This window comes from Triturus cristatus, chromosome 5_2 (genome assembly GCF_964204655.1).
Source record: "Triturus cristatus chromosome 5_2, aTriCri1.1, whole genome shotgun sequence".
NCBI lineage: Eukaryota > Metazoa > Chordata > Amphibia > Caudata > Salamandridae > Triturus > Triturus cristatus.
The window spans coordinates 348382717-348397473 of NC_140588.1; the positions used below are offsets into that span (position 1 = coordinate 348382717).

General features: G+C 38.6%; 1 long non-coding RNA gene across 2 annotated transcripts in view; it reads right to left on the reverse strand.

Annotated features, from left to right (window-relative positions):
* Positions 1–739: 739 nt before the first annotated feature.
* The window catches only part of LOC146822980 (uncharacterized), a 71439-nt gene continuing 57421 nt past the window's right edge, over positions 740–14757 (reverse strand). For both annotated transcript variants that reach the window (XR_014961866.1, XR_014961867.1), the window contains 3 exons: positions 4728–4830; positions 3497–3643; positions 740–1297 (listed from right to left, as the gene is read on the reverse strand). This is a non-coding gene — a long non-coding RNA (uncharacterized LOC146822980). The remainder of the gene's footprint in view (positions 1298–3496; positions 3644–4727; positions 4831–14757) is intronic.

A 14757-nucleotide genomic window follows, 5' to 3' on the forward strand; every position in this document is an offset into this window, starting at 1 on the left:
CTGGCTGCGTGAATGGATGAGTAGAATGGTAGTGCCTAGGTGATTTGAGGAGTGCATGGGTAGTGCCTGAGTGAATGGATGAGCGCATGCATATTACCTGAGTGAACAGGTGAGTGCAAGGGTAGTTCCTGAGTGATTAGATGTGCCCATGGGTAGTGCCTGGGTGAATGGATGAGTCGGGGTTGTGCCTGAGTGACTGGATGAGTGCCTAGGTTTTGGCTGAGTGATTCAATATGTGCATGGTTAGTGCCTGGGTGAATGCATGAGTGCATCAGTGAATGGATGAGTGCAAGTGTAGTGCCTGGGTCATTAGACGAGTGTTTGCATAGTGCCTGAGTGAATGGATGAGTGGAAGTGTAATGCCTGGGTGATTGGATGTGTGCATGCGTAGTGCGTGGGTGAATAGATGAGTGCAGGGATAATGCCAGAGTGAAGGAATGAGTGCTGGATCATTTGATGAGTGTATGGATAATGCCTGAGTGAATGAATGAGCACTTGCATACTGCCTGAGTGAATGGATGAGTGTAAAGGTAGTGCCTGGGTGATTGGAAGACTGCATGAGTAGTGCATGGGTGATTGGATGAGTGCATCAATACTGCCTGAGTGAATGGATAAGTGCATGGATAATGTCTGGGTGAATAAATGAGTCTATGGGTAGTGCCTGGGTGATTGGATGAGGGCACAGGTAGTATCTGGGTGAATGGATGAGTAGAAAGGTAGTCAAAGAGCAATCAGAGAAGACACTCTGCCTAAGAATTTCTTTATAAAGTGCTATACGTCACTAATATAGGCAAAACAGTCCTGAACAGGGTACCCTTCCCATTTATAGTACAGAATGCTTGTGAGTTAGGGATATCATATTTGTTTAGATTTTTTGATCAACATAGTAGAAAAAACATAAAAGACAATACATGTCCACAAACTCTACAACCATCCTAAGCCACACACACACACAATCTTTCAAACAAACATGCAAACACTGACTCAAACATACTCATACATTCCATCAGGTAACAATGCATTAAATGGTGCCAAAGACAGTCACATAATCCAAAAAGAGGTTCACATCAATAGAACATTCTGGCAATGTTGGGTGATATGGAAGATCCAGGATCAGTTGGTTATCGTTGCAAGGCACTGATACAGTCCATAGTCAGGTTTTTTCTCCAGGGAAGAGATGCAAAAAAGGAGGCACAGGGGCTCCAGCGCCGACACCCGTTTCGGGGTCAGACCCACATATGGGTCACACCTTCTTCAGGGCAACAAGTTTATGTGCAACAAAGGAAATATGAAGTGCCTGCGAAAACAAATACAGTATAAGCATGGGCATATATTTTAATCTAAGCAGATAAATCAGGGTGCAAGTATATAGTGCATCCCTATACAATCTCACAAACAGAAGGTGGGTACCCGTCAGGAGAACTGAAAAACAATAAAACCAATATAGTTTCTATTTGACCAGGGAACGCGCACACTCAAGAGAAAATACAAGAAAATAAGAGAAAAATAAGAAAAATATGTGAGAGCCAGTGAACCACTGGCATAAGAAAAGATAATCACCAAATAGCCCTTGTGATTAGTAGATGTGCCTATCACAGGAGTGTTTAGAGATAAACATGACAATAAACGGACAACCGGTAGTGATATATATACTGAGAGGCTCAGAGAAAGAAGAAAGAAAAAAGTTGCAGAGGATAACAAGAAATTGCTGAGAAGGCACCGCGGCCTACTGTACCCTGGGTTAGGTAGCCAGGACAACGGCCAAAGTCATTGGAGGGCAGACAAAATGATTAAATAAATAGTGCACGAAGGGCTTCAAAGTGTGGCCAGCAAGATGAATTTATCTATAGGAGTATATAGAAAAAAGGAATAGAACATTCAGAAGTTAACGGCCACAGAAACATGAAAACAGGATAGTCACATCGTGTGGTATTGTAGAGTGGGAAAAGAAGGTCGCAGCTTACGCACAGGATAATGGGCACAGCCGAATCTTCATGATGAGAGAGGCATACCACAGAACAAAGTTCTAGACGATATGTGGCATAGTGTGGAAATCCAATGCAAATACGCTTAATGCTAAAATTTTAAAAAACATAGTGGTAACTAAAAGGAAACCACAAAGAAATGACCAATTGTCAGAATAACTAACACAGCTAGTCAATAGATATATGGCAAAAAAACGATTAAACAACGGAAACGCCTAAAGTGGCACAAGAATATCCTGATGTTCCAAAGGAGAACTAGCTGAAGGGAAATAAATCCTCAGCAGCATCGAGTTAACGGGAGGTAGAAACCAACCGTAGAAATGACAAGAATGGACAAGGCATCACTGACTGCTCTTTGATTGTTCCCCTGCTTTCTCTACCTTATATCTGCCTCAGGGGCCCCCTTCTTTTTGAGTAGAAAGGTAGGGCCTGGGTGATTTGTTATGTGCATTGCTAGTACCAGGGAGAATAGATAAGTGCATGGGTAGTGTGCGAGTGAATAGCTTATTGCAACAGTAGTACCTGAGTAAATTAATGAGTGGAAGGGTAACACCTGAGTAATTAGACGAGTGCAAGGTAGTGCCTCTGTAATTGTATTAGTGCAAGGGTAGTGGCTGGGTCATTGGATGAGTGCATAGATAGTGCCTGGGTGGTTGGGTGAATGAATGCTTAGTATCTGCATGATTGGGTGAGTACATGGATAGTGCCTGAGTGATTGGATGAGTGCATGGGTAGTGCCTCAGTGAGTGGATGAGTGCTTGGGTAGTGCCGGAGTGAATGTATGAGCGCAAGTGTAGTGCCTCAGTGAATGCATGAGTGCCAGGGCAGTGCCTGAGTGAGTGGATAAATGCATGGATAATGGCTGGGTGAATGAATTAGTGCATGAGTAGTGCCTGGGTGAATGGATGAGTGCATGGGTAGTGCCTTAGTGAATGGATGAGTACAATGGTAGTGTCTGGGTGATTAGATGAGTGCATGGATAGTGCATTGGGGATTGTGTGAGTACATAGATAGTGCCTGAGTGAATGGATGAGTGCATGGGTACTGCTTGGGTAATTAAATAAGTGCATGGGTAGTACCTGGTTGACTATATGTGTGCATGAGTAGCACATAGGTGACTAGATGTCTGCAACAGTCATGCCTGGGTGATTGGATGAGTGCAAGGGTAGACCCTGGTCATTGGATGAGTGCAAGGGTAGTGGCTTGGTGACTTGGTGAGTGCACAGATAGTGTTAGGGTGATTGGGTTAATGCATGGATACTGTCTGCGTGATTGGGTGAGTGCATGGATAGTGCCTGGGTGATTGCATGAGTGCATGGGTACTACCTGGGTGATTGGATAAGTCCATGAGTAGTGCCTGGGTGAGTGGATGCATGCTTTGGCAGCGCCTCAGTGAATGGATGAGTGCATACATAGTGCCTGGGTGTTTGCATATTGCATGGGTAGCACCTGGGTGATTGGATGAATCACCGAGTAGTGGCTGGAAGATTAGATGAATTCAAGTGCAGTACCTGAGTGATTGGATGACTGCTTAGGTAGTGGTTGAATGATTGGACTAGTGCAACTGTTGTGCATGGGAGATGAGATGAGTAGTAACTCAATGAATCCATTACTAGATTAGTGATTTAACACGCGTAATATATCTCGACCTCCAACCTCTGTGAAGAAATAAAAAAAGACAAAAATATATTACTATTTTATTTCAAACATTAGGCAACCAAACAACATATGATACAATATTTTTTTAATCAAAACTTTAATTCAAAATAGACAAATATTGAACTGTTTTTTCCTGTTTTTAGCTTTCATATTTGTTCACTTTTAACAGTGCTTTGTAAGAAGACTCATCAAGAAACAGTGGGAAAAAACAATCAATGGATTGTAAAAAGAAAATCAAATGTGCACCGTTGATCATTATAACTATGTCATACCGTTCACTGCAGTCACTAAAAGTTTTTTAATACTGGCTTCCTGATAGCTTACTATCATAATGAAAACAACGATACGGTAAAATTGTTTCTGATATTATTATATCTGGTACAAACTGTCCCACAATTATGAAGCAGTCTTAATTTTTGCATATCCTTTTGTAAACATCATCCCTATTAGGCCAAATAATGTCTAAAATGTTCTTAGTCCATGTATGAAAAACATAACTCTTAGTACAATGTAGAAGTTGTATCAGAAACAAAAGGGGACTTTTTTTTAGTGGTGAAGAGACTTTTCACATGCAACTTAAGGCTACTGGTATTATAGTACCTCCAGTTACATTTTAGCTTTAGTAACATAACGTAGTCCTCAAATATTGTATTCCTTTCCCACAGTTAAAATGAGTCCTTAATTTGTAACAGCTTGTTATAGACAATACCCCCAATAGGCCGAATAATGACTCATAAACACATAATCCATATATAGCAACACAATGCCACATTTTCTTATCTAAAATTCTCCTTAGAACTTTGATTCTAGAAACAGCAAATATGAGTTTGTTAACTATTTTGGCAGTCTCGATTTGAATGTCACTTGTATGTCATTGCACTCTGTCCATCCTGTTTGACATCTTTAATATAGTGTGCAGTGTTCAGAGGTGCTATTAACTCCTTCATGAAATATGATTTGTATACTTATGAAAGGTCTTTTTGAGATGGAAATGTATGCAGCTTTAAAGTTTGTAATTATAGTTCCTAACTTAGTACCATCCACTCTGCATCATTGTAGCATGACATGATATATTTTCCATACCTCTGTAGAAACAAAGTTGACCTAAGTTCTGATCTTCAATTTGGACAGGTGATATCTTGATGGGCGTTTGTAGTTAAATTTTCAAATGGCACAGCTTCACAATCTGGTAATATCAAGTAGAAAAATCGTTCTGAATTGATTTCAGTGCTAGACGTAAATTCGCAATATTCACAGTTATGGGTCCATTTATAAGTTAAACCAAATAATTTATTGATATTCACATCTTCATCTAATAGTCCTATCATTACCATTAGAAATTCTTGAGCATCCTGCTGAAGATTTTGAGAGAACGCTACTGATCCAGTACAGTTATCAGTGAGTTTTCTTATTCCGGTAGCAGAATGTATAATACTTCTATCACTTTTTAATTCTTCAAGTAAACTACAGAGTTGTGAAGACATTGTTTTAGCTGCCTTTTCTTTAATAGAATTTGTAAAATGAGGCAAATAATACAGACCATTAAACAGTACATTTGCATAACAGTTCACTCCAGGTTTATTATCAATATGATAGCCTTGTATTTCCTCATTGTGCTCTAGTTGTCTTTTCTTTCCTCTTCGTTGATTTTCTTTTTGTTCAATTTTCTGTTCAACTGTGATAGACTGTTTAGCTATTTTCCGCGTTGGACACTGTATGGCTTTTTGAACCACAGGATACTGGCCTAAATGAGGTGCATATTGAGCTCTTAAACAATTATACTCTGTTACACAGCTCACATCAGCACTCACTTTCTTCTCATCAAAAGCAAACAGAAATAAACCAGACAATTTTCTAATTCGTGACAAAGCAACATATGACATTCCTTTTTTGACTACACTACTACCAATATTAACAAGACCTGTATCTACACTTAAACCTTGCAATTTATGAATTGTTACTGCATACGCTAAAGACATTGGGAACTGCTTTCCCAAGTAGGAAACGTGCAACACATATACCAATCTGCTTAACTTCAGCAATATCATCAAATTTGATGGCTAAGTATTCCACATCGTTTGTTTGGATAATTAACAAATTTCATAACTTTACACATTCCATTCACTAGCCCTTCTTCAACATTTAAATTACGACGTAAGATTACACAACAATTTTTACAGATACATAACTGTTTTTCTAATCCTGCAGTTTTCGACACAGACTTTTCTAAACTATCCAATTTCGATTACAGTTTTTCTGTTAGTAGCACTGTAACTCCTTGATGTTCCATTTTATCATTTGCCCTAGTTTCGACAATCACTTATTTTTCCTGTTGCAATAATTGTTCATTGAATTTACTACACTCCTCAAGAGCTGGCATCAAACAAACAATAGACTTTTCTTCCTTAACAAAATTGTTTATTACTTCAGCAGCTTAAACATTACTTGGAAACAAATTTTTGATGAGAAGGGTTTGTAATTCTGTCTTTCCCTCTTTTGTGAGGACTCCCACTCTTATATTCTTTAGTATATCTGCATTATGCATATCTGATGCTTGCCGCATATTTTGGATTAACTCTTTGTATTTAACGTTTTCCCAAATGTTTACATTTCCAATACTACCTAGTGAATTCCTTGTTTCATTACGTAGTAGTTTCTTGAATACAGGTTGCAGGAGTTAGTTGTAGTAGGTCTCCAAAGACCATTAAGTGTTTTTCTCCAAAAAGTACATCATAGTCAGTTTTTAATATTTGCAGGATTCTTAAATGTATAAAAGCTAGCATTAGGTTAGACACCATACTGACTTCATCAATAATTAGTAGTTTTAATTTCTTTAGTACTCTTCCCACTTCATGACAAGCATCACCAGACAATTTGTTTTATTGTAATTTGTTGTCATGTTCAACAGGCAGCATTAACAATAGATGAAAGGTAACTCCTTTAACATTATGAGCAGCTGAGCCTGTTGGTGCAGTGACTACACACGACAAATTGGACTCTGTTTTCTTCTGTAGGTAACTTGTCTCTACTTTAATCAAGAAGCTTTTTCCAGTTCCAGCTTGACCACTTATGTACAATAGACCTGGTTTATATCTAGAACATGCACACTTTTCATTCTCATGGAGAAACCCATGTTCTACTTTACCTTTTACCGCTTCAAAAACTTCTTTCTGGTCCACATTCAATTGCTGTATTAGTAGTTCTAGATCCACAGTTTCCTGTCTTACTTGCTGCATTGCATTCTACTCGTCATTCATAGCTATTGCAACTTCGTTTTCAATGATTGGCTGTCCAAGAGGATCTTGACTTCCAGGTGTTGAAGTTTGACTGCTCTGAGAACTCTCTCTTGCTATCTCCGCAGCAATTGTTTCTTCTTGTTCAATCTTATCTCTCAACATTTGAAGATACACTGGAAACACAGAGCACTCAATGCTGTCTTTTACAGCGTTGAAGAAGTCTTCAAAACAGTCAAATTCTCCAAGTAGCTCACTTTCAGTTTGCCATGGCTTACACAACTGTAACAAGGCTAAATAAAAAAACTCTCTTTTGTCTGAAGTTTGGCAACTTAGCTTTCCTTTATGTCTCACCAAACATCCTTCACATCCAGCCACAGCAAATTTACCTTCATCTATGTTTTCACTGACATTACTTCTGAAAGTATAATGTTGAAGTATTTAATAAAGACACATCCTTTCCAGATGATGACTTCTTCTTGGATGGTACATATCCAGCATGTTACTCTTTTGAAAATCTGTACTGTGTGGTTAAAATTCTGCAAGATATTGAATTTCAGGAAAATACTTCAGTACTCTGTTACGAGTATTAGCAAGCCCTAAAATCTCCCATAGAACTCCCCTAGATTTAGAAAACAAACTAGCTGAGCTTAACCGGTCTACACATTCACAGGAGCTTATCTCTCTGTGAGAAAGCATTTTCAAACTAAAACTGTACAATTTCTTCATAAGACTCTTTTCTGCTGAAATGTTCTCCCACACCGCTTTAATCTCAGTTTTCTCTGACTTGGTTACATAAGATGTAACATACTGAGCAACAGCAATTGAGTTGTCTGCAACAAACTGCACATCCATGTTTGCATTTCACATCTTCAGAATCACAGGGTTGTAGTCATTAATGTACTTGGAGGCCTCTGTTCTTCTTAGGTTGTATGTATTTTTCGGTGATTTCCTTGTAAGTGTATGTCTGACTGAAGACAAAAAGCTGTTGACTCTTCCTTGTGAGATGACAGGTCATGAGAATCCAAAACGACATCTTGTATAAAATGTCCCATTTGCTCTGTATCGTCACTGACAGTTTTATTTGCATCTATGATTTTGGAATTGTCTTAAAATGTTGTCACTACTCTCCTTTGGGATGAAGAAAGTTACATACTGTTCAATAAAAGACAACACAGACTCATCACTATCTGTTCCAAACTTAGGGCCATCTTTTAGCCACAACAGCATGTGAATATGGGTGGTACCTGTGGCTTGGTAATCTTTATGCAAAAAAGAAATCTATCACTTCACCAAGAGGAGGTTTTGTTTTGTTCAAGATAAAAACCATCACTGCTTGAAATCTGTGATTAAAATATCTGCAAACGTTTGCAGGGCGTAGTGAGCACAATTCTCCTGGCGTCTTCAGATTAAGGTCTTTTATATTTGAATTTGCCTCCTGCAAGAATTCTAGCAGGTCATCCCAAGCATATTCAGCACAACTCCTCAGCTTTAGGAACCAAGTAGGTGCTCCAAGGTTCCTCAACATGCATTTGAGTTCACCATAACGCTGATAACAACATTCATTAGTCCCATGTTAACATTCCATTAGGTTTACTAAATGGTATTCCAAGTGTTTAGCTTTTCCTTGAACTTTTTCCAAATGTTCTCTTGCTGATATATTATGCAAATAAAATCCTGTTTTTTAGAATATGATTCACAGCATATGAGAGGCTAGACAAGTCACTCTCAAATAATAGGTGAAATATATACGGAATACACTGACGAAATCTAGGGTCTTCTGAATAAAGTCTACTACATCTATACTCAACTTCAGGTATTTGCACAGGCCGCTCGTCATATCTGCCACCTACTTCAGTAGGAAAAAGATGTGGGAAACACAGAGCTTTTAATCTTTTTTCCCACACACTTAATGGAGCTCCTTTTGCTTCCTTCATTTGAAACAGCTCAATGGCATCACCAATAACCTCTTTAGAATGCAAAGGGTGTATGCTATAATGTTCATAAATTGCTTCTGTCCTGGACTGATCCACCTTCTCAATCTGACCTGTTGATGGAAATGTCTGATCCTCCAAATGTGTGATATATTTCAGGCTTTCCACATTTCTATAATAAACATTTTACCAGATATAAAGTTGTTTTTTTTAACTTTGGTAACATCTACTAACTCCTGCCTGCATATCTTCTTGTTCTTGGTAGGCACACCATTTACAAGAATAATTAGTCCTTCCTCTAAATCTCTATCTTCCCCTACTGTTTCAATGTTTTTCTTGACATCTAATAGCAAATACACTACTCTACATTTTAGACATTTTTGTAGCGCTGTTGGGGGTAACTTGCCTGTCCTTGGCTCTATACGTACTATAGCCTGAAATGGATGTATAGTTTGGATAAGAATAGACTCATAAATATTTAAACCCTGAAGTGCTTCTGGAATGGGAACCAGTTCTAACTGGTTATGCACAGCTCTAGTAGGCATTTTATTATCATCTAATTTATTGTAGCATTACTTTCATATAACTTGTCATGTGGACAAGTAAAATCTTTCTTCTACAAATAAGTACATTGCAAACTTTTCCAGTTTTCATTATTCTCTATTTCACTTTTTAAATATAAGTTAACAGTCCGCGTATGATTCTTGTAGTAGGTACATCAACAAAATATACAAACATACACTGTTTTTTCAGCACATACTGTCTTAAATTTTGCAATCTCTTTTTCAACACTATCAACTGTAATACCTGTGTCCTGTTCTACAACTCCTCCTGTTATCAACTCTTCAATTTCCCTACAGTCCTGTTCTGGACTAAAGAAACAAAACTGCACATCATCACAAACCTTTTCTACCTCTGCCACAGTACCATGCAAAAGTGCCCTATTCATTTCTCCTAAACATAAAGCAGGAGTTTTCACATAATACATCCTCCTAACTAAAGTTTGCATTGTTGAGTGGTGTAGAGCTAACATCCTAAAAAAATGAAAGGTGCTTTGGCACATTTTCTTTGATAAACAAGCAAGTGAGTGTCCGTGTACATTTCTATGCTTTCTAAGCTTGCAAGGATCCAAACGTTGTAAAGTACTTATTTTGTGTTTGAATGAAACTTCACCTTGGAAATATACGTAGGAATTTCCTTGATATATCAATGGATTGCTATCTAATACTACAAATACTACTACAATTCCATTTGTATACAGGGGCCTGACTATCCCTCACTTGTACCTCTTCTGAAATAACTTCTTCTACATTTCTAGGTACAATCACCTCTTTTCCTATAGGACTGCCATTCTTCATTTCATAACATCATCAATCAATAGCATGAACTAATCTGTTATCCTGGAGATAGCTTTCTTCATTAAAGAACGGCTCAGTACTAGAAGTATGCATCCATTCTGCAATAAAAACTGCACAAACGTTACTTCTATTCACTAATCTTTTCTTCTGGTTTTGTCTCTTCATGCACAAAATGGACGTTTTAAACTGCACACAGGATGCAATGTCAGGATTAAGACATGTTTTAAAGGGCTACTTTAGCGGGTGGCACAATATGTGCTTCAGGTCCTCTAGTAGCATTTCATTTACAAGTCCTAATTACGTGTAGTACCACTTTACAAGGAACTTATAAGTAAATTAAACGTGGCAATTAGTTGTAAGGCAATATTACCATGCTTAAAGTAGTGAGCACAAGGACTTTAGTACTCGTTAGCAGTGTTAAATTACACAGAGATCTAAAGCCAACAAAAACGAGTTTTAGCAACAGGCAGTGAGTAGGCAAAAGGTTTGTTAGAAAACCACCCTAAAGGCTCTGAGGTCTAACAAGTATGCTGTCATGGATGGAAGCAGAGTATAAAAGACACCAGACAGAGCAGTGGCAGAACAGAGCTGACCAAAAAGGCTCTCTATATATCTATATTGATAAATATTGATATATATATGGATGTAAGTATTATTTAATGATTTTTTTAAATACAATATCCTGGCAGACAGCTAAGAAGAGATTCTAGCAAGACTTCTTACAGTGCAAATCTTCTCCCCCTGGGGCTTGTGACAGGCCGTAACCAACCCCACAATCATTCCCTACAAAGGTAACCTATGGCATTTCATGTAACAAAATAACTAATATGTAGGCCTTAAAACAAAGAAATAACAATCCACCCCTAAGCCTATTGCCCTTAACATATACTTTTCAAAATCAATATGTCGGGCCTACTGCGTTTATCATAACCTTTCTAAATAAATCAAGCTTATAGCCTTTATCATTGGCATGACAGCATAGCCAGCTCAAGCCTACTGTACTGAGCCTAAACAACTTTCCACAAGGCACACCATCCAGCGTAAAGTCATCAAATCGCAACTATATACACAATTACAGTCTGGCAAAGCAAAATACTATTTCTCTTAAAAGAGCCTAACAAGTATTACTGTAGTGCATATCTTCTATCTGTGAAATTCTATCTAACAAAATACCTGCCTACAGGCTTTAGCACAGTGTAATAACAATACACCCTTAAAAGCCTATTATCTTTAACACATGCTTTTCACAATAAGTTGGTCAGCTTTCTAGCTTTTTCATAATAAACAGATTACACCTGTGAAAATCTGGCATGGTGTTTCCCAGGGAACTGATGAAGCCTTTACCTTTTATCATTGGCTTTATATCTTACCCACCACCGACCTATTCAAGTACACATAAACTGGCAACCATCAACCATACAGTATAATATTACAAATATGCATTATGTGAAACAATGTATAATCCCTCTCAATAACATCTATCAAGAAGCATCACAGTGAAAACTAGGCCTGGGCTAAATTTCCGTTCCGCTCGCGGAAATTGCGATAATTTGACATTTTCGCGTTCCGCGGAGAGCGTGAAAATGTCAAAATTTCCGCATTCTGCAGCTTAGCGATAATTTGTTTCTTGCTCGCGCTGTAAAATAATACATACACGCGCACACGCGATCGCCTTACCTGAATCCCCACTTCGCCGACAAGTTTTCCCGATCCGGTCACGTTCTCCACGAGATGTTGGATTGTTGGTAGCCATTTGCGCTGTCTCGCGACAGTTCGCGCCCGCAGTAATGTCATTGGTCGCGCGATCACGTCTTTCTTCTCGCGATCATGCACCGTGAGAAGAGTGAAAACAAGATGGCCGCGCCCGCGAGCAACCGCATGGGTAAGATGGCGAGCCGCGACCACGCAGAAAATACCGCGAATGGGCTTGAAAAAAACTTCCGCATCTTCGCGATATTTCCGCGTGTTTGCGGAGATTTTTAACATTTTCGCGATAATTTACGAAAGTCACTTTCGCAAATTCCGCCCACCCCTAGTGAAAACCCCCATTGTTCATAAGAGTGGGCGGTCAACGCTTAAACATTGCCTAGGTTTCATAATAAGCAGACCAGACCTATGGCATCAGATGTAACGTATCTCTTTGCACCAATCAGGCTTGTACCCTGTCACTATAAACCATTAAGGCCTATGGTTCCACAATGCAACCATCAGACACATAGTCATAAAATTAGAAAGGTATGCAAAATGCAGTTGGCTAAGCAAAATCATATCTCTCCTTAGAGGACGTAACATGGTTTCTCACACAGCAAACCTTTCATAGCCAAGATTTGTCATACAGAATAACCAACACCAAAACCATTGCCTTCTAAGGTAATCTGTTAAATTCCAAGTAACAAAATATCAAACGGTAGACTTTAATATAGAGTAATAACAATCTACACTTAATTGCCACTTGACTTTAGCATATATTTTTCACAATTAAGACATCAAGTCTAGTGTCTTTATCATAACATTTCATAATAAACAGATCAAGTCTATGTCCATGATCACTGGCTTGCCTTCACAACCAACTCATAAACAAAAAGTGGTTCTGTCGGGTTCATGTAGGTTACTTATCAGCGCACTAAGTGTCACATGTGTATTATAATTATAATTTTTAACATGAGTATCTCGCACGCCTGAATCAAGAAAGACCATGACTCGATATAAGTATCTACTATTTATGTTTATCAGAATTAAATCATTCATGTATATTCACATATGCAGTAGATCAAGGCTGTCAACATAGGGTGGACTATTTACACATAAATAGTGATCATGTGACATATGTGCTCAGTGCTCAACAATTGTGCAGTATATACAGAGTGGTCAGAACTTATGTACAAGGGGGGGAAGAAACAAATGGCCAGACATTTAGAACCAATTGCTCTGTTAGCTAATGGTGCTCCTTTTGATATGCAGAGCTTTGGTCAAACTGGGCCTTGTATATTCGTCGACGTTTCAACCCATAGTGTGCTCCATTGGGTAGTCACGTAGGGTCTTCATCAGGACAGAGTGGGGGAAGGGCAATGCCAGCCCAGTGAAAACCAGACAGAGTCCTGGCTGCGCGTGCCTCAAATGGCGCCTGGCGGTAGAATCAGGATGGACCCGAGCATTGAATTTCTTCGGAAGTACAGACTCTCTGACGAATCGCAGAGACAGCGCAGGACTGATGCCTGCTTGTCCTTCGCCGCATTACTGATTTCTTCTGTACTTCCAAAGAAATTCAACGCCCGGGTCCATCCTGATTCTACCGCCAGGCGCCATTTGAGGCACTTTCATCTGCGTTGCTCACTATGTCTAACTCTACTGCTTTACTCAAAAGATCCGCTATATTAAAGTCTACAAAGTTAATATTACAAGATTTGGACGCGAGTTTTCAATTGCAGATGTCACGTAAATTGAATTCCTTGTATGGTACAATACTCTGTTAACGCACCATTTAAAAACATTACCATTCCTGGGTTAAAGCTGGTATTTTTATTCAAAAGATATTTATCAAAATAATGCATTTTTAACATTTGATGAATTACAGCTCGTCCTGGGCAGTAAAGTCCACTCCGTTCGCGGAATTTGCAGAGTTTTCTGCACTCCGTGCTCCGTGGAGATCAAGGAGAGCAGAAAACTTCGCTCCGCGTAGTGCAACGGAGATTTTTCCCCACTCGCACTCGCAAATGTTAAGTTGGCGAGCGAGAGCTGCCACTCGGGTAGAAATTCTACTTGAGCGGCAGGAAGATCAGTGCGAACTGCAGTTTTTACTGCACTCCGCCACTTGCGGAACTTGGATTTTTTTAACACTTACCTTGCGGGTAGGCGAACCCCATCCAAGTCTGATTACAGCAAAGCAATGTTTAAGTTACAACCATCAGATATTTATAGATATAAACTTTTACGTAATTCAATCCTGGACTCATTTCTGCATAATTTTCCAATAACTGCTATTTCTGATTTAGAACTGTATATCCAGTCTATTTCTTCATCATCTCACACTGTGTCAATGTGTTATAAAAAATGTAATAATCTTGCTGTAGAAAATATCAAATTTATCTCTTCTTTTTGGAAAAAAGATTTAGATTTATCGTTATCTTATGATATGTGGAAGAAAATATGGTTGAATCTCTAGATGATTGCCAGTTTTGTTAAATCAAACTAATTCCATTAAACTGTTCAATTGTTTGTGGACTTCGTTAAGGTTATACAAGGCGAAAACTTAAAATTCATCTTCTTGCTGGCATTGTTCTTTAAATGCAGGTTCGTTGAAGCATATGCCTTAAAATTGTCATATTGATGGCAGGTCTTGGAATGTGGTTTGGTCCATGGAGACTAAAATATGTAATATTACTGATGATTGTTCATATACTACAATAATTTGTAAGTCAGTCTCACTTTCCACCAATTTGTCTGTTCTTCATTGCAAACTTCTAGATTTTTTAGTATCTGCAGCTTTTACCAGAAGAAGAGCCAATCTGATGTTCTCAGGTGTCAATCATATTTCCCTAATTATCATTTATTTTGGAAGCTAATTGATGATTATATAGCTTTCTATCTT